Source organism: Physeter macrocephalus, chromosome 8, assembly GCF_002837175.3.
Source record: "Physeter macrocephalus isolate SW-GA chromosome 8, ASM283717v5, whole genome shotgun sequence".
In the NCBI taxonomy this organism is placed as follows: domain Eukaryota; kingdom Metazoa; phylum Chordata; class Mammalia; order Artiodactyla; family Physeteridae; genus Physeter; species Physeter macrocephalus.
In genome coordinates this window covers 140,156,337-140,178,377 of record NC_041221.1, presented here as the reverse complement: position 1 = coordinate 140,178,377, position 22,041 = coordinate 140,156,337, and positions in this window count along the sequence as shown.

Here is a 22,041-nt window from a genome sequence, read left to right as displayed (position 1 = left end):
TAATATTTGATTCCATGACAGTAAACAAAATTCATATCACTATGAAGTTGCAGCCTACCTACCCATAAAGTCCTGAAGTAACATAGGTATCCAATACCACTGCACTTCAACAGTTAAGACAGTAAGCTTACCTATCACTAAGTCATTTATCCCTTTTCACTTATAGCAAAAATGTTAGATGAATAAAATCAATCAGGATGGTTTTAGTCCATAATCAATAGCTTGTTTTATTGTATCACTTGAGCTTCTCAAGCAGCATATACTTAGGTCAGAACTAAAAAAAAAAATTTGAAAATTAACAATGAGGTATGGCAGTTTTCTCACCAAAACTGTGAACGTTTTGAGGGCCATGACTGTGGCATACATTTCTGGAGTCCAGTTAATAACTCAGGAAGTTTTATTAACTTTAGTCCAGCAGTCAAATAAATAGCAATGTCCCCATCTATTCTGTAGCTTCAGGATGCATTCAGGACCATGGACAACACATAGTCCAGTCTTTCTTAATTATGACTTCGGCATGCTACCAACTAGCTGTGAAAATGTAAAGCTTATCTTCTCTTTTTAGATACACTGAAAGGAAACTCCATATTCATATTATAAAAGGCAGTGCAACTTTTGATGTTTGGAAAGCAGTGGGCTCACCGCTAAGTGAAAATAAATGTCATTACTTGCCAGGTGTCTTCTTTTCCTCTAAAATATATGTTTCACAATTGCAAGGACTTTATCATGTCTCTTGCTGTATCTTCATTGCTCAGCCAATAGTCTGGGACATAACATGTTGTTGAATAAGTGATCCATGTGGTGACTCTCTGGTAAAACTCTCATTATTAAGCACCACAACAACAAACCAACAACAACAAACACGTTGTTAAGATTTGTTCATAAGAAAGCCAGTAATGGGACTTTGAAAAGTGATGACTGCTTAGTCAGCTTCAGTCAAATTAAAGTTCAACAAAAAACTCATAAATTCTACATAACCAACAATCTATTGTGCTCTTAATTCATAAATTCAGTGAAACCATTTTGTATAACTAAAATGTTTCTAAAAAAGAACACTATTAAAAATACATGTTCTCAAAGATTTATAGCTGTAGATAGAGTAAAAACATATTATTCAGAGACTATGACAGTACAAATATAAGAAGATAAGTAAGATGCATGGCAACGTATCAAATCATGAAATGTTTAAACCTCCACATGGTGCAGGGATGGGGCAGAGATTTATGTGCTGGCAGAACTGCACTCATGCCATTGGCATGCATCGTTAGAGAATGACTGCAACTATAAAACAGGTATTGATGACTAGAACAGCTTAGTGTATTTCAGCCTAAGGCAAAAAAAAAAAAAGAATGTTGTCACATGACATATCTTTGAACACCCAAGGCGGGGGGAAACACTCTGGTTGAAGCCTAGCCAACTAAAAATATTACACATAGCTAAAGACTGGCAATTACCTGAACATAACCAGTCACCCTGCACTAAGTTCACAGTTACTATAGACTGAATACCAGTCCTTTTGCACCTTGAAAGCAAAAAGAAAAGAGATTATTAATATATAGTCTTTTTCTATTAATATTCATGGCATTATTTAACTCTGACCTACAGAATTTCAAAGCAAATCTAAGCAACCAAATATAGAATGTTTTTGTTTTTTTCTGATTTAGAACCTGTGTAATCTGGGATGATGGAGAGATTGACAGTCTGCTTACCTTCCAGACAGCGGCTTCAAGTATCTCTACAAACTCTGAAGAAATATGACTTTGGAAATGCTGACTGCAGCAATTCTGGATGAATGCAGTCACAATATACCCTCCTTCCAACACACAAATATACACATGTCTCCTGCAAAACTGTGTTCTGTTTTTCAAACTAAGGTGCCCTTTTCATAAAATAAATATATAGTCTATATGGAATAGTCTCTGGTTGAAAGTTAAAAAAATCAGCTGGCCATTTACTGACACAATGTCGAGAAACTGGTTTCATTGATTTTTTTTTTCTTTGCTGAGGTATTTATACAAACCCCAAACAATATTTTATAAAAAAAAAAAAATCAAACAGCTAAATCCAAACAAATTGCCAGTCACACCATGTGCAACAGATTCCGTTGTCCAAATAACCTGTATCTTCTGAAAGGGCTTCCATCAGATTTTTGTTTCAAACAGACCACTATGTAAAAATACTGCTGGAATTAACTGGTTGACTCAAACTCCAGTGGACAAAGACTACATTAGTAATAATTTCTACAGGTGGTACTAATTTGGGACAAAATGAGCATTAGCTCATAGAAGGAGGAAAGAAAGAAAGGGCCCATTTCTTTCACAAGACAATGACTTCATTGGTCCGTTAACAGAGCCAGCATTTCATTTCCCACAATTAACATATATTTGTAAGGCAGTAAGATGACATCCAAGAAAGAGCATAAAACTAGCAGACAGGGGAGTTAATGATTAAAATACTGGGCTGTGAAATCAACCAGACAAATCTGTATCTGAAGTCTTCTGCTTTATCTCTGGGTTCATTTAGACCCTAGACCTCCATTTTTGTATCTGTAAACTGGATAGTGATATTATCTAACTCCTAATTTGTGAGTATTAAAGGAGATAATATACAAAAAATGTAATTTCACATAGTGCATGACACATAATGAACACTCAAAATGCTACTTCTTAATCTTAGTAGACTTAACTATGTCATTAACCAGCAATGTGATTTCTGCTGGTTGATAACAATAATAGATTAATAAATTCTTATTTGGGGCCAGAGTCTATACTAAAAATTTTATCTAGATTAAATTAACATAAAATTAAATTTGTGATATTAACACACAACTCTTCTTTGTTCATATGGAGAAAAATCAAGGCTCAAAGAGGTCAAGTAATCGAACCCAGGTGAAGGATCAGGTTTGACTGACATCAAACACTACATGTTACAGCCTGTACACTCATCCCCATGCTCCCCACTTATCAAAATAGAAAGAATAGAAAAAAATGCAGAAGAAAAATAAGTTCTACCTATAAGATAAACAGGAAAGAGAAGGAAACTGAAACTTAATTACTATTCTACATGTGTTTAACATGGTGCTAATTGTTGTGCCTGTACAGTCCAATTAATTCTCGCTAAATTCTTAAGAAGTCATTACACCTATTTTAAATAAGACAGTATACACATCCACTTCAAGAAAAAATGTACTGATAACAGAATTAAGATCTGCTGAAAACTCCATGAAGTCCCTTTCCTCAACCCACTGTCACAAGTAACTAATACTCAGAATTGAATGCTTAATATCTCCATCATTTTTAATACTTTTACATGTATTTATCCCAAACAATATAAAGCAATATTTAGTGTATTTCACTTCCATATATGGCATTGAACTTCATGTGTTCTTCAAACATTTTTTTCACTGAAATATATACTATAATATTTATCCATTTTGATATGCATAGCTCTAATTCCTTCAATTTCACTACGGTATATTACTCAATTTTCATAAAACATCACATTTTATTTATCTATTCAATTTTAAGAAAACACCACAGTTTATCTAACTATTTTTTTCCCTGTTGAGACTTTTATCCCCACTACTACATATAAGTTTTCTATTTTCTGTATATTACACAAGGGCCCATGTACAAATGTACAGAACGTTCTCTAGAACCTATACCTAGGAATTGAATTGCTATGTAGGCAATGTATGTTTTCAACCACTCTTATTGTTGCCAAATGTTTCACTTCTTCAACTTTTCTAGGTATTGCCAAATTGTTCTCCAAAATAGGTACACTAATGTATAAGGGTTTCTCTCACGCTACATACTCTTTGATTGACATTATCAAACTTTGACATTTTTGCAAATCTGTTGAGTGTACAATAGAATTTAATTGTATTTACATGTCATTTCACTTATTACTAGTGAGATGGAGTACATTTTCTCGTATTTATTTGATATCCAAGTTGTTTCCTCCTTTACATACCTGTTTTTACATTTGTTCTTCTTATAATCAGGCTACCACATTTTTCTTATCAATATGTTGGGGTTGTTTTTATTCTGGACATTTATCTTTTGTTAATTATTTGTATTGTTAATATCTTCTCCCAGTCTTTGAATTTTTAAAAAATAATTGTTGAATATACTTTTTGATAAAAACATTCAAATATATAAACATGCTTTATGGTTTGTGCTTATTTTGTCCATTTTAAAGTCATTTCCTGTCCAGAGGTCATAAAGATTATCTGCCATATTTTTTTCCTAAAAATATTAAAGTATGATTTTCATACTTAAGTCTTTAGTCCACATAGAAATCATTTGGGGATATGAGTTATTAATCCTATATTATTTCTTTTCATATGAGTTTAAAATTGTTATATCACCAGTTTACACACTACTATCCTCAGAGCACACTTACGAGGTAGATACTAATATAATTCCGAATTAATTGGTACAGAAACAAACCTAGAGGTTCAGTAGCCCAGCCAGTGTCCACAGTTAGTAAATGTTGGGGACAAGATGTACACCCAGGGAGTCTGGCTCCAGGGCCCATGCACAACGGAATAGCATGTGTCTGGGCCAGGATTTCCACAACAAAGGAAACAGAAGCTGAGCATGGACTGAAAGAACATCAAAAAAAATGAAACTCCCTGCTTCACAATAGAGCTGTTGCATAATACTTTCCATTCTAGTGCATGACTTTTTGTCCTATACTCAGGCTGTTTTATGTTTGGTGAGATTGGACAATCAAAAGCAAAGAATTCAATTAATTAAGTCAATTCATCAATCAGTTACTTAATCTATTATCTAATAACAAATGGTCCACTGAAAAATTCCATTAATCAATTGATTCAATTAAAGACTAATTAATGATCGGTCCTGATGATGTTTCAATGTATCTGGCTGGTACTTGCACTCACTGATTTGCAGTTTAACATAGACCTAACTGGGTAAATACAAATCAGTGTGTCAGATGTAAAGAGTGAGTACACTGGATGTTACGGATCATAGTAGAGGGCCATTATGTTAGGTGAGGTAGGAGGGTAGTGGAAGGAATTTTCAGGCAAGTCTTCCTGAAGTAGATGTTTTGGGTGATTATGTGATGGGGAAAAATTCACCGGACAGGCTGGAGTTCAACAACAAGCAGAGGAAATAGCAGCAGCAAAGACATACAGATGATAATCAGCAGAAAGTATTCCTGGGGCATCACTAACCTTTCAGTGTTGCTGCATTGCTAAAAATGTAAGTGAGGGTTCAAGGTGAGACCAGGGCAATAAGCAAGAGCCAAATGTAGAAGAACACAATATTTATCATGACAAGGACATCATATTTTATCCCAAGGCCAATGAGAAACCTCACTGTATGATGTAAACAGAAGGATGGTTTTTATCAGAAGGGCAGCAGAGACAGTAACTGGGAGGCTGTTGCAATAGTGCAGGTAACTGACAACAGGGGTCTGACCCCTCTTTGCAAGGTTACAAAAATCATTATTATCACAGTTTACACTAGGGACTGACAGGCTGCTAGGGCCTCTGTGCAGCCCCAACTTTGGAGCCTTTCAGAATCTTTTGGAAATATTTATTTGTATACCTGTATTTTTCCCCAAAGAAGTGTCTAGAAGACAGAAAAATACATGAACTATTTTTGGACCTAACTTATAACATTAAACTCCCTTCTCCAATTACCTTCATTTATCCTCCCTGTCCAGGCAGCAAAAAACAAAAACAAAACCCCAAAACCACAAGGAGGTAATTTGAGAAATCTAATGCAGTGCCTACTGACAGGTAAAAGGAACCTGTAAATGATAGGACAGTATCTTAGGATTAGCAACATCAGGGACAATAACTACTACTAGTCCTGAAGGAGCAAGAAGAGGAAGTGTAATGGAACTCAGAGAAAGAGGGAGAGTTGAGTGAAGAGGTTGCCTTTTAGGAGTTGTGACTTTGGTCAAGAAATAAGCCAAGCTAGAGGGGCTCTGCAAGAAGGGATCCAGGAGAAGAATATCCCAATTTCACTCTTCTCCCTCCCTCCAATACTCTGCCAGTGCCTACTACTGTCAAACCCAATAGGAGGCTAGAATACAAAGGAGCTTCATCTTCTTTTTCTTTTCCCCCACAACGAAACAGGGTTTATTTTAGAAATGCAAAGTTTTTTTTTAACGTGTATCTATTCTTTTTCAAATTCTTTTCCCATTTAGGTTGTTACATAATGTTGAGCAGAGTTCCCTGTGCTATATAGTAGGTCTTTGTTGGTTATCCTTTCTAAATATAGCAGTGTGTACATGTCAATCTCAAACTGCAAAGGAGCTTTTTTTTTTTTTTTTGCGGTACACGGGCCTCTCACCGCTGTGGCCTCTCCCGTTGCGGAGCACAGGCTCCGGACACGCAGGGCCAGCGGCCATGGCTCACGGGCCCAGCCGCTCCGCGGCATGTGGGATCTTCCCGGACTGGGGCACGAACCCGTGTCCCCTGCATCAGCAGGCAGACTCCCAACAATGCGCCACCAGGGAAGCCCAAAGCAGCTTCTTGATGTGATCTACCGGGATCAGCCTTGGCCTGGGAGGCACAGGCAGGGGAGAGGAGAGCGGAGAGTGGGTCTGGTGGTGCTCAGAGTTCTCTCCCCCACAAACATATCATAATGTAAGTAAAAACTGTGTTTATAATACAAATGCAACTCAAGACCATATCCTGCTTTCCTTCCAGTCAGATTCCATCTTCTGAGCACCTGTCTCTATAGAAATTCTGGATCCAGCATTGTTGATAGTCCCAACATTCAACACTGAAAGAGTTCACTTAACATATGCTTAGTCAATTTTTATATAACAGTTACATAAAAATATAACTTGACATCTTTCTTCTTGTTGCATTCTTCTCTTTGCATTCTTACTTCTTACTAATCTACTCTCTTAGATTTTTTTTTAAACATTTTACAGGTGAGGAAACTGTAAGAAAAAAAGAAGCTACGGAGGAGAGTTACAGGAAACCAAAGAGAGGTTAAGTGACTTAGAAATGCCACTCACTGTGATCTTAGGGCCAGGACACTACCCCAGGTCTTCAGACCCCAAAAGAGCAATAGTCATATTTCTACTGCACCATAACTGGCAATTCAGGGCAGTTGCCTTGCAGGGGAAGAAAAGTATTCCGGGGTCTGTATGATTTGATTTAACCCTAACTCTCAAGAGGACACCCAGGGTCCTTTTCAGATGATACTTGTATTCACTGCGGAGTTACTTTTCAAAGTGGAAATAATGTCTTTACTTTGAGGAATTGGCTATTCTCGGAGAATAATGGTAAATAAAGATGAAGAGGTTGGTGCTAATTAAATTCTGAAAATATGGTAATTTTCCTTAACCTGAACAAATAACAGGCATTTTTTATCCTGATTTATTACAAAAGGTCTATCATCCAAATAAATAATAAATGACTATGATGCGGCACTTTCAAGATTATTGTCTCATGTTTGAAAGATTAGGGTCATCACAGATAATAAATATTATAGACAAGCCTATGAAGAAAAAGAGAAATATTAAGATTGCAAATTGAGAAAATTAAAACTCTGTATTAAGGGAAATAAAACACTGGAGTCTCTCCCCCCCCCCAGCACACACAGATAAATTAATTGTGTAATAGGAACACTGGAACGGGGTATTATAAGCAATTAGGCAATAAGAGGAAAACAAGTAATTCTGGGTAGGGAGGGGGTGGCACAGTGAAGCTGGACAAATAAAAATTAAGGCTTACAGACAAAACAATTATAAGTAACCATTTGCAGGTTAAAAGTATTTTTTAAATAATACGCTTTCCACGAAAAATTAGCGTACCACAATGATAAGGTATTTTAGTGACAGCTCTGCTAAAGAATAATCCAAAAATAAGAATCAGGAAGCTTAGTAACAAGTATGTCAAAGAGATAAGTTTTTTTTTGTTTTTTTTTTTTTGTGGTATGCGGGCCTCCCTCTGTTGTGGCCTCTCCCATTGCGGAGCACAGGCTCCGGACGCGCAGGCCCAGCGGCCATGGCTCACGGGCCCAGCCGCTCCGCGGCATGTGGGATCCTCCCAGACCGGGGGCGAACCCGGTTCCCCTGCATCGGCAGGCGGACGCGCAACCACTGCGCCACCAGGGAAGCCCCAAAGAGATAAGTTTAATGGAGTTCCCAGTACTGGCTTAAAAGCAAAAATGTCTGTTTCGCATTTCTGTGTTATTGGTAGCAGTTTCTGTTAGGCCAGGATAAAAGTACCAACAGAATGCTCATGACTTCCTTCACTGGTTAGGCATTTATTTCAGGAAAGATTTTGTTTTGTACAACCCTTGTTTTCATTATCCTGTGTTAAAGACAGCCACTAAATACATTTTCCCTATTTTTCCTGCTTGCTTAATCCCTGCGTTTCCACATAGATAAATCCCATACAATTAGCTCGAGCTTTGGAAAATAGTGTTGCCTGGCGCACATGAAATGAAGTTTTATGCCGTGCCAGAGGAAGTTACAACCTGTTGTGGGAATAGAAATTTTTTATTGGGAGTTCCTTGCCCATGGCTATACATGAAATGAAGAGAGAACAGAGGAAACTATTCAGCTCTGAAAATCCTTCTTTAGCCTAAAAAAGGAGCAAAATATTTTATTTTCATTCACTTTCTTTAATATCTTACACTGAAAACTATTATTTTGGCTATACTGTAATTATGTCAATATGACTATTATAAGAATTTTTTAATTTAAAAAATCAGGCAAAATTTGCAATTCAGTTATGTCTCCTTAGGGTCTAGCACAGGACTTGGCACTCATGGATAACTGTTTTATGAAAAATGAAAGATAATGGTATCAACTCTCTGACAGCATTCAGAGATAATATGTTTTATTCTTCCCTTCTGGATCCAGTATCCTAATGCCGTATTTTTTAATCCTTATTGTAAAACTGGTCAGCTGCATGGATATATTGTCCTGTGGCATAACCTGAATTTCTGAGGAGCAGATTAACAAGTTTAAAAAAATTAGGCAATAATAACTGTAATGGTTAATTTCATGTGTCAGCTGAATTGGTAATGGTGTGTCCAGATTAAACATGATTTATGCACGTGTCTATGAAGGTGTTTCCAGATAAGATTAGTATTTGAATCACTGGGTTCAGTAAAGTAGACTGCCCTACCCAATGTGGGAGAGCACCACTGAATCCACTGAGGGCCTGAATTAAGAATGTGCCCCTTTTTTTCTTACTGCTTGTCTGCTTGAGCTGGGACATATATCTCTTCCCTCAGACTGGGATCTACACCATTGGCTCTCCTGATTCTCAGGCCTTCAGACTTGAGCTAGAATTACAACACCTGCTTTCCTGGGTCTCCAGCTTGCAGATGGCTGAGATCATGGATCTTAGCATCCATAATTGTATAAGCCAATTTTTAAAAATAAATCTCTCAATCTCTCTCTCAATTCCTCTCCAGAGTTATATATGGGGGCAGGGAGAGGGAGAGAGGGAGAGAGGGAGGGAGGGAGGGGGAGAGAGAGAGAGAGAGAGAGACAGAGAGAGAGAGACAGAGAGAGAGAGAGAGAGAGAGGGAGGGAGGGGGAGAGAGAGAGAGAGAGAGAGAGAGAGAGAGAGAGAGAGAGAGAGAGAGGGAGAGAGAACTATATACAGATAGAGATATAACTATATACAGGTAGATATTAGTTATATAGTGCTATTACTAGAGATATACTATAATAACTATAATAGAGAAATATATATGGGGAGATATTAACATATATCTCTATCTATCTCTATATATCTATATCTCAGTGTTACTGCTTTTGTTTCTCTGGAGAACCCTAATACATTAATAACACACACACACAATGCAGAAAAACAACAACAAAATGGACACTTGACTCAATCGATTATTCAGCTCTTCCAAATCACGCAGAGAAAATATTAATAATAGGCTGGAGTATGCACTTTTCCATTACCTGGAAATTTGGTATTAAAGACATGTACAGCATGAGGTTAAAACAGAAAGCAAATTTCAGTACACAGGACAGAGAACCTCTGCCTTAGTTATTTGATTACTAATGTTCTTTAGCTTATATTATCTAGATCAATCACTCTCAAAGTGTGGGATCTGCCCCTGCGGCATCAAGCATCATCTTGGAACTTGTTAGAAAAGCAAATTCTTGGGCTACCTCAGGTATCCTGAATTAGAAAGTCTGGCCATGTTCCCAGTGGTTCACAAAGTCCTCCAGGTGATTCTAATGTGGGCTTGAATTTGATACCCTCTAATCTAGATAATCTTTCAAATTACTTGGTCCGTGCCACAAGTGCAGATTCTTATTTAATCATCCATTATTTTAAAATGCAGGGAATACAATATTTTTGAAGGGGGTGTTCTTATGGAAATAGCAAATAAAAAGGTGAGGCAAAGTATATTTTGCTTCTAGGTTCTTTTTACATTTTACACTGTAGTATAGGAACAGTTGCAATGTCTGTTCTACTCCATCTTCTCTTAGTTATCCAAGCCAGACCAATAAGAATCCCTACCTAGGATTCTCCTAATGGAAACTGCAAAAGGAGAAGTTCTATTTCCTGAGCTAAAGGGATGTAAGTTAAGAATTGCCCTTAGTCATGTTCTTTGTTATGAGGGTTTTTTTTATAACGTTGTTTCCAAATCTCTATTCTCCAGGGCAGACTCTTTCTTTTTTTTTTTAATTTATTTTTTATTTTTTTAACATCTTTATTGGAGTATAATTGCTTTAAAATGGTGTGTTAGTTTCTGCTTTATAACAAAGTGAATCAGCTATACATATACACACATCCCCATATCTCTTCCCTCTTGTGACTCCCTCCCTCCCACCCTCCCTATCCCACCCCTCTAGGTAGTCACTAAGCACCGAGCTGATCTCCCTGTGCTATGCGGCTGCTTCCCACTCTTTCATTGAATGTTAGACTTGGCTACAATCCAGTCACCATCCCTCCCTTTATGGACATCTTGAACTTAACACTTTCAAAACTATGTTCTTAATTTCTCCCAACCATGTTCCTTAAACATGCCCCTCCCTCTTTTTCCCATTCCAGTTAATGGCACAATTAACCACCCTTCTAACCATCCACCTGCTTAGGGAAAGATCTTCTGAACTGCATAGTTTATTTCTCTTAGTTACCATATGCAATCCATCAGCAAGCCTTTTTTTAACTCTATCTTTAAAAATGTATCCTGAATTGAGTAATTTCTCGCTGCTAAAAAAAAAAAAGCTTTCACCTTAATCCAAACCATCCTAACTTTTTACTAGAACTGAAGTGTCTACCTACTAGCTGGTTTCTCTGCTTCCACTCTTGACCTCTTAAAGCCTGTTCTCCACTAAAAAGATATATTTTAAAAAATTAAACTTGATTCTTTCAGTTTCTGATTAAAATCTTCCAATGACTTTCTACTAAAGCTAAAATAAAATCCATACTCTTTACCATGGACTACTAGGCCTTGTCTATTCAACATTTACCTACTTTCCCCACAGATCTCTCTGTTCCACTCATATCAGCCTTGCCTCCACTTCTTACATTCTAAGACCATTTTCATCTTAGTGGCTTTACATCTGCTGAGCCTTCTTCCTGGAATTTCCTTGCCCTAGAGCTCTCAATGACTGGTTCTGTCTAATCCTCCAGGTCTCAACTCAACCTCTGAAGAGGTCATCACCTCTTGACCGAAGCCTCCCCTATTTAAAGTAAACCACTCTCTTCTCCCAGTCATAGGCCATTACTTTACCCTGTGCATTGATTCCTTTTATAGAACTTATTACTATCTGAAGTGAGATTTTTTTATGGATTTATTTTTAATTTAAATTGTGTCTTCACCCTCAGTTAAGAGTATATAAGACATGGAGCTATGTATTCTCATACACAGAGCTGATCTGAGTACTACTCTGTCTCTTAACACAACATGGCACACACAGGTAGGCACCCACTAAATGTTTACTAATTTACAAATCCATGTGGGACAAATTCAAATGCAGCAGGGAGAATCAAGTCTGTACGCAGACAGAGGGTAAGACAGAAACTTGATGGTGTTCAACCTCTTGGATCCATCCTACAGAAGACCTTTTCTATTCTTCCCCTTTCCATAGGTTGGCCATGTAAACCAGTAAAAAAAAAAAAAAAAAAAAAAAGCAAACAAACAAAGACATGATTTAGTTTGAACTGGGTTCCTATATCTCTTACAACAGAAAGTTAAGACTGACATAACTACTTATCCATATGAACATTTTAGCCATGAACCTAAACTGGTTCCTTCTTATGTGGGAAAATTTCTTGGGGTCCTTACACATCTTGGAAAGTGATTAATAGAAATTATTATTGCACATCATTAGAAAGGACTTAGCCAAAGTAGTAGAGAAAACCCAGCCCTGAGTTATTCTGTGTGATGAGGAATGGAAAATTAGTTAAAGCCTGCTCATCCTGGACAATAACTACAGGCTAAATTCAGCTTATTATGCAGCAACTGGTTATTGAGATTTCCAGAAGAACAATTTCTAAAACAATTAGACTGAATATTTATTAACTTCAAGTGACCACACGTAGTCTGGGTCTTGGTGGCCTTTTCAAAACTAATACATTTTTCTCTGTCAGAAAAATATTGGATTTGTTGAATTAGCAGTAATATAGTTTTGTCTAAATGGAATTATAGAAGCAAAGCAATATCCAAGTCATTTTACATTAGTTCCTTTCATACTCTTATATTGTACTATAAAAAAAAGTTGCAACCCCTTATTTATTAACTCATCTCCAAAGACACTGACCTAGCTATTCCAGCATACCAAAGCTTGCTGAAATCTCTGACCTCTTGTAGACTTCACTGTATGGAATGTCCTTCCTCTACCTTTTTCATTGATGTTTTCTGCTCATCCCTCAGGTATTGACTCAAATACACTTCTTTTGAAAGACTTCCCTGTCTATCCTAATTAGATCTCCCTGTTATTATCTGCTTTAGCTGCCTCATTCTTTTCTTTATAGAACTTGTCACAATTTATAATTGGTCTATTATTTGTTCACATACCTGTCCATGCTCTTTTACTTTCTACTAGAAGGAAAGCTTGTCTAGAAGAGCAGAGACCATTTCTACGTTATGCGTCATTCTATCTCCGATTCTTGCTTCATAATAGACACACCAGAAATATGCATCTAATGAATGAATGATCCTATCCCAACCAAAACAGGAAACTGAGACTGAATCCTGTAGAAGATAGAGTCTGAGTCTTCTTAATGTGTCCCAATGTAAAACTATCTGTATGAAGGATTAGCCACAAAGTGACACCAACACAAAAAAGAGTTACTTTTGAACAAGTTACATGCAGGGCATGCAGCTCCATACTCATATGCAGAACTGATCTGACTGGAGTGCTACTCTATGCCCAGCCCCCAGTACTACCTATGAGACCCCAGTTCTACCCTATGGGGACAGCCCATGTGACCTCTGCTCTGCTTCACTGAGGTTGACTAATAATGATGTGAGGAGTGGGATTATATACTATAGGGTTTTCTTCTCAAGAGATAAACTCTTCTATTCTCTTGCCTTGGCAAAGCTTGCTGTCCTTAAAACTGCTTCAACCAGTCATTTTCAGCTAGGTAGGTAGCCATTTAAGTCAGTCCCTTATCTCTTCCAGGATTTGAATTTCAAGATTGATCAATAAAGTACAGTGATTAAAAGCAAACCCTCTAAGGCCAGAATGTCTTCGGAGTCAATCTTGGCTGTGTCACTTTGGGCAAGTTATGTAAATTCTGACTTTCAATGTTCATATTTGAAACTGGGAGCAAAGAACACTTCCTACTTTACAGGGTTTTTGTGAGGATTAAATGAGCAACAAAGAATTTAGAACACAGCTTGGTTCATAGTAAACACTCTCCTCTTTATCTAGACCCTCTCCCTGGCTCTTCTAATCTAGTCCCATGGCCCTTAATTGTCAGCTCTCTGTTGATGATGTCCAGAATGCTCTCCTGGACTCCAAATTTGCATGCCCACCTGGTAGGGCACATAACAGCCATCCCAACCGAAACACATTCAAAAATGAGCTATTGATTGTCCCACACTTTCCCCCTACATTACCAATCCTCACTGTCCTCTTCAACTCAATAAATGGCATTTCAACTTTTGAATTGCTCAGGCCAAAAACTGTGCATTCATCCTTGATTCCTCCCTATCTCTCTCCCAGGTACATTTGATAGGCAAGTCTGTTGATTCTTACTCTGAAATATACACAGAATTTGACTACTCTTCTCTATCTTCACTGCTATGAACTATTGTGAAAGCCTCCATCAACTTTTCCTTGCATTATCACCAAGTGTCTCTTAATTGATTTCCTGTTTTCACCCTTGTCCGCTCTAGCCAATTCTCCATGGAGACAGCATTGTGATATTTCTAAAATATGAGTTAAATTGCATAAAATATCTTCTTAAATCCACCCAATGGCTTCTTAGATCACTCAGAGTGAAACCCCAACTTGTCACTATGGCTTGCAAAACCTCACATAACCTGGTCTTGTCACTTACTGGCCCTCAAATCATGCTACAATTCCCCTCTCTCACTATACTCTAGTCACACTGGCCTCCGTGTCTGAAAACACACCAAGCACGCTCCTGATTTAGGCTTTTGCACTTGCTCTTCCTTTGACCTAGAATGCTTTTAACAATGCTCTTCACATTTTCCTTTAGCCACACCCTAAATGCCACCAGAAAGGCCTTCTCTAATCACTTTATATGAACTCGCCCCCATCTCCACTAGTCCCACTCTAGTTCTCTTCATAGCAATTATTGCTACCTGGTGGTTTATAATTGGTTGTTTATTTTCTGATTTCCTCTACTAAGGTAGAAAATTTATGACTTATAGTTTTGTTCACTATAATGTCCCCAGTGCCTAAAACAGTGTCTGGTTAATAAATATTTGTTAAATAGATAAATTAAAAAACTATTTTTACATTTTTGTTGCTTTATCCATTAACCAAAAGCATACCAGGCATCATAAAGCAGTATGAGGAAGTTATTTAAAGGAAATGTAGGGTCTTTCAGGCACTTCTGGAATTATACTTTAAAAAATTTGTTCTTAAAATATTAAGCCTCATACATTTGTCCGAGTGCTGTCTTATCAGAACTTTCCAAGTTCAGATTCTTAAAACATGCAAGACATCAGGGAACTACAAACACCCATACACATGCACACAAATAAATGCATGTAAAACTGGTGAAATCTGAATAAAGTGTGTGGATTTTACCAATGCAAATTTCCTGGTTTTGATATTATACTGTAGTTATACAGTATGTTACAATGGGAAAAGTGAGTGAGGGGTACACAAAATCTCCATGAACATTTTTTTTAATCTCCTCTAATTCTATTATTATTCCATAATTTTTTTAAAAAGGTGCAAGGCTCCTTGACTCAACTGGCATTCACTGCATATGAAGCTCCAAGGAGACCCTAAAGATATTTTGGACAAGTTAAGAAAACTTCATTTCAAGCTCAAATGTCACCTCCATTGGGAAGTGATCAAAGAAAAATATTGCTCTCTGAAATTAGAACTAATTACAATTGATGTGAAAAAACTAAGCTTAGTGAACCATGGAAGCATAACTTTAAGAAGTGATTTTCATCATTGTCAGGAATCTAGGGTTGATTTTTTACATGTGTATTCTAAAGAAGAGTATACATTTCATAAGAATTTTGGAAACAGAATAAGAGCAAAAACATAGAAAGTCTTAGGTTTTAAAACAAACTGAGGTGTTTGTGTGTTTTAAATTCCCACTGAGATTCACACAGATCTATCATGACAAAGTCTCTGAGAAGCTCTTAAGTAAAAATTTGTTTATCCCATCACTTGCCAAACTCACCTGGTTACTGGAGATGAGGGTATCTTTTAGATTTCACCTGAGAGAACAGGGTAGGACTTTTATGACAAAGGAGGTGATATAACGAATTACAGATATATGTATGTATATATCTCAAGACTATGTTACCACAGGAGATATGGAAGAATAACATGCCAAGAGTCTTCTCCACTCTTTTTTTTTTTTTAAAGGAAAACAAGTTTGTTAAACTTTAGAAACAGTTTATTGCTGGGATTTTGACTAGGATTACATTTAACTTATAGATCCAATTAGGAAGAACTGGCATCTTGAAAATATTGAGTGTTCCTGTCCATGAACATGGAATATCTCTCCACTATTCAGTTCTTCTTTGATTTCATTTAACATAGTTTTATAGTTTTCCTCATATAGACCTTGCACATATTTTGTTAGATTTATACCTGAGGATTTTATATTTTGGGGTACTAATGTAAATGATATTATGTTTTTAATTTCGAGTTTGCTTGTTTATTGTTGGTACACAGGGGATCAATGGACTTTTCTATATTAACATTGTATCGGGTTGGCCAAAAAGTTCACTCGGGTTTTTCATAAGATGTTATGGAAAACCCAGACGAACTTTTTGGCCAACCAAGTATCTTTCAACCTGCTGTAGCTGTTTATTAGTTCCAGGAATTTTTTTGATTTTTTTGGATTTTCTACATAGACGATCATGTCATATGCAACAAAGATAATTTTAGGTCTTCTCTCTCACTCTATATACCTTTTCTTTCCTTTTCTTGGCTTAGTGCATTACCAAGAGCTCCCATTACAATGTGGAAAAGGAGTGAGATGAGTAACCCTTTCTTTATACTTGATCTTAGTATGAAAATTTAATTTCCTCATTATTAAATATGATATTAGCTGTACATATTTTGTAGATATTCCTTATCAAGTTGAGAAAGTTCTCCTCCATTCCTAATTTACTGAGATATTTTATCATGAATAAGCATTGAATTTTGACAAATGCTTTTTCTGCACCTATTGATACAATCATATGCTTTTTCTTATTTAGTATGTTTTTTGATGGATTACATTAATTAGTTTTCAAATGTTGAACCAGGCTTGCATATATGGGATAAGTTCTACTTGTTTATGATTTATAGTTACATTTATCCATCATTGGATTGATTTGCTAATATTTTGTTGAGGATTTTTTCATCTATGTTCATGAGAGATATTGGCCTATAGTTTTCTTTCCTTGTAATGTCTTTGTCTGGTTTGGTATCAGGGTGATGCTGACAACACAGACTAAGTTAGGGTGTGTTTCCACTGCTTCTATCCTCTGGAAGAGATTGTAGAAAATTGGTATAATTTCTTCTTTAATGTTGGATAGAATTCACCAGTGAACCCACCTGGGTGTGGTGCTCTCTGTTTTGGAAGGTTATTAATTATTGATCTAATTTATTTAATAGATATAGGCCTATTTCGATCACCTATATTTTCTTATGTGAGTTTTGGCATAATTTGTCTTTAAAAGAATTGGTTCATTTAATCTAGGTATCAAATTTGCGGACATAGAGTTTTCACAGTATTCTTTTATTATCCTTGTATTATCCTGGGATCTGTAGGATGTCCCATCTTTCATTTTGGATATTAGTAATTTGTACTCTCTCTCTTTCTCTCTTAGTTAGCCTGGCTAGAGGCTTTTGACTTTATTGATAATTTTACAGAACAAGCTTTTGGTTTTGTTGATTTTCTCCATTGATATCCTGTTTTCTACTTCATTGATTTACGCTTTAATTCTTACTATTTCCCTTCTTCTGATTTATTAGGATTTAATTTACCCTTCTTTTTCTAGTTTCCTAAATTGGAAACTTAAATTATTGATTTGCAATCTTTCTTCTTTTCTAATATATGCATTCAATGCCATAAATTTCCTTCTAAGCACTGCTTTCACTGCATTTCACAGATTTTGATGAGTGGTGTTTTCATTTTCATTTAGTTCAAAATATTTTAAAATTTATCTCGAGTTTTTTTTTTCCTTTGACCCATGTGCTATTTAGAAGCGTACTGTTTAATCCCCATCTAGTTTGTGATTTTTCCAGTTATCTGTTATTGATCTCTAATTTAATTCCATTGTGGTATAAGAGCAGACATTGTATGATTTCTATTATTCTAAATCTTTTAAGGTGAGTTTTATGACCAAGAATGTAGTCTATCTTTGTGAATGTTACATATGAACTTAAGCAAAATGTGCATTCTTCTCTTCTTGGATGAAGCAGTTCCTGTGATGGTTTCTGTTCATGAGTCTCTGCTCTAGTGAACCATGACTCCCTGTATTCGACTGTCTATCTCTCCAATCTTGGAGACAGAGTTTGGCCCTGTGTCCTCCCCTCTCTTATGGATTTAAGAAGAATTGTTGATTTTTCAGTCTGTTCAGATTTTATTGTTGTTAAGACTGAGTGGCAACTTCTAAGCTTCTTGCATGGGGAGCCAGAAATCCTCTTCTTCACTCTTTTTAGGTGTTGGTGCTTTTGTTCTAATAATTGGTATTAGATTATCTTATCAGAAATAGTAGGAAGAAGTAAAGGTATTTTAGAATACTGCAGCTTGCTTTTTAAATGCAATGTTTTTTGTTTTGATTTGCTTTAATTGCTTTTAATTTTACACATACTAACTCACATCCTGATCTTCATTTACTTTCCAGGGTACACAAGAAGGAGGTCTACCATTCAAATGAATAACAATATTAAACTTGCGAGATAAACAATTCCCAGCATAATTTTTAGTTAATAAATCATTAACTTGTGAGTTTAATGTATTTCTCTAGAACTTGATCACTTTTTGATGAATTAATCAAGGCAAGTGTCTAAATATTGGCATTTATAAAGTTAGTGTTGAAGGAGATCAGACTCTGGAGATATTATTAATATAATCCTGCCTCCCCTTACCCCAACCACCACTACCAACAGTACTGTTATTAAAGTCTTCAGTAATCAAGTGGCTGGGTCTTTGGCACTTACCCATAGTTTTAAATAAATCATGCCCAAATGAATATATCATGTATTTTACAGGTGATTATCTACATTTAAATATTTTAAATTGCATCTACCAGGGTCTACCATTTGTCTAGGGGCAAATGTCTCAAGAAGTGACTTGACTTATTTAAATATACCTTTACACTTCTGACATATTCCAGAGATGGAAATGTGATACTTGGGCATACAAAACAACATCTGAATGTCTTCATATATATTGTCTAGGGGGAGCAAACCTGCCTAGCATTTTGCTTTGGGGATATTTTTTTCCATAGAGCATTAGCTGAGATATTTATTAGAATGAGTGATATCTTACATTCCAGACTTTTCAACAGCTCCCTCCATGACCTCAAAAAGTTGCCCCTTGTTTTCCATTGTTGCCAAAGCCTCATATCTCTGGCAATAGTTGGACAATGATTCCAAGGCTCAATTACTTTGATTGGTTCTAACAATTATATTTATCTGATTTGTTGGCATTCTATGAACAGTAAGCATACTCTTTCTGGCTGTCCACCATTCATAAGGTTCTAAAATAAACAACAGTAAGCTAACAAATTAGAAAAATATAATTTGGTCTATTTTATAGGCACAACTATCAATGAAATAATTCTTTGCTTTTGAAGTGGCTTTAAGGGTACATGCATTATTACATAGTAATATCATATGATAACGAATAATTTACTTGACAAAATAAAATTATCAGTTTCCAGGAAGTATTCTGAAATGAGTAAAATGTTGAGTTCATGGTGGAAAACAAGCCATTTTAATTAAGGACAGTGTAGGCAGCCTGACCATTTGTGAATGTTCCAATAGGATCGTGTGAATCAGTAAGAACAATTTTAAGTTTCAGAGTGTTTCCTTTAATAATATAAAAATCTGTTCTTTGTTCTCACATGGGTAAATTGTACTAAACTTTATCTGGCCTAATGAGTAGCTGAAAGAATTTGCTCTTTTGTTTGAAAGACTTGACCTTGACCTCAACAGTTTCACTCCCATAGATTGTTTGGAAAATATATTGCATCCATGAAAAAGTACTAGAAAACAAGACTCAAAAAGCTTAAGTGGAGAGCTCTGTGTGAAAATTTACAGACAATTAATCCTACCATATGTCACATCTTTGTCAGCCCTGCTCACTTTCTAGATTATAAGCACCGTCAGCCGTCTCTACAACCTGATATTCTGATGTTCACACTTGGCAGTTCTTTCTTTCTCCTGACACAATCTCCCATGGCTCCTTTCTCTGTAATCCTTCTTTGGGACTCTCTGAAATCCCAGGAACATGGAAAAAAGGAAAACTCCTCTCTATCTATATCTGTTCAGAGAACTTTCCTTCTACATTCTTTATAACAAAACCCTGGATTTCCAATGGAGATACAGTATATGTGGTGTCTGATGAGGAGGTCCTCAGGAGGTCCTGCTCATTCCCTCACAAACCTCACAACTTAAGGCCAGGGAGTGGAGCCTCTCTCTCCATGACCTCCAACTCTTGAGTAAACATCCAGATCTCTAGTGTCTACCCTCTGCACCCTCCCCTCTGAGGCATCTTCTACTGATTTCTGGGTCAGTCTACAAACATCCCCTGAATCTGTATCCCCAGGGAAAGCCAGGCTGGCCAGGTGCAGCAGGGTGGGAGCAGCAACCCTTGTGAAACTTTGGCTTTATTTATTTGCCTATTTGTCTCTCAGTCTTGACTCTATGGTTCTTGATGGCAGGTAACATGCTTAATTTATCCTTATTTCCCTAGTGACTGGCATACAGTCTGACACTTGCATTTGACAAAGGATTGTTGGAAGGATTAATGAATGACAGAATAACATCACTGTTAATCTATCTGTTATAATAGCTAACTTTTCAGGAGTTCTTACTACATAACAGGCTTTGCCCTAAGCAAATTATATGCCTTGGCTCCAAGAAATCTTCACAACCATAAATCAAGTGAGGATTAGGAAATTTAGAGAGTTTAAGTAACTTATATCACTCACATAACACAGTTCACATAGTGTGGAACTGGAATTTGAACCAAGGCAGATTATCTCCAGAGTCTACATTCCTAAAAACTACCAGCATGGTGAATGAAGAACAGCTCTGTACCTAAAAGAGTTCCACCTCTTTTTTAGCACAGAGGATGGGCCTATGGTGATTGGAGCAGGTGTTCCACAAGAGCGTCCACAGCTTTGGGACAGTATCAGCCTCAGAGAATGGAAGCTGGCATGGTGGTGGCCACATAACCTGGCCCCATGGAGAGAAGCCAAAGTCTTTAGGATCAGGAGGACAGCAGGAGGACAGTCGCCTCTGTGAGGGCATTTTAGATTCTTGCTACTTATCACAGGCTAGAAAAGAAGAAAGGAGAGTGAAAGAGGAAGGAGTTTGAAAAGCACAGAAACAATAAGAACAAAACACCAAAAGCAACTAATACAAGTAATATTTACATGTGGGAGGATGAGCAGAGTATAAAGTTCTAATAGCTAAAGTTGTCAGTGATCACACAGGAAGAGATTGAAGGAGCAGAGACTCATGCGAGAGGCAGGAGTCTGAGCTGAGAAAAGAGGAACAGGGGACTCCTTCCACCATGTGAGGTCATAGCAAAAAGGCACCAGCTATGAACCAGGAGGAGGGCCCTCACCTAGCCAGGCTGGCACCTTGATCTTGGTCTTCCAGCTTCCAGAACTGTGAGCAATAAATGTCTGTTGCTTATAAGCCAGAAAAAAAAAAAAAAAAAAAGAGGAACATGGAAAAACAGGGTCTGGGAGAGTGAGAATAAAGTGAGGGCCAGTGTTTGTAGATTACAGGAATGTAAAGTAGGTGTTTGGAGATGGCCAATACACAAATGAAAAGATGCTCAACATCACTAATTATTCAAGAAATGTGAATCAAATCTACAATGAGGTACCACCTCACACTAGTCAGAATGGCTGTCATTAAAAAGTCTACAAATAACAAATGTTGGCGAGGGTGTGGGGAAAAGGGAACCCTCCTACACTGTTGGTGGGAATGTAAAGTGGTACAACCACTACGGAGAATAGTATGGAGGTTCCTCAAAAAACAAAAATAGAGTTGCCATATGATCCAGCAATCCCACTCCTGGGCATACATTGGGAGAAAACTCTAATTCGAAAAGATACAGGCACCCCAATGTACATAGCAGCACTATTTACAATAGCTAAGACATGGAAGCAACCTAAATGTCTATTAACAGATGAATGGATAAAGAAGAGGTGGTGTATA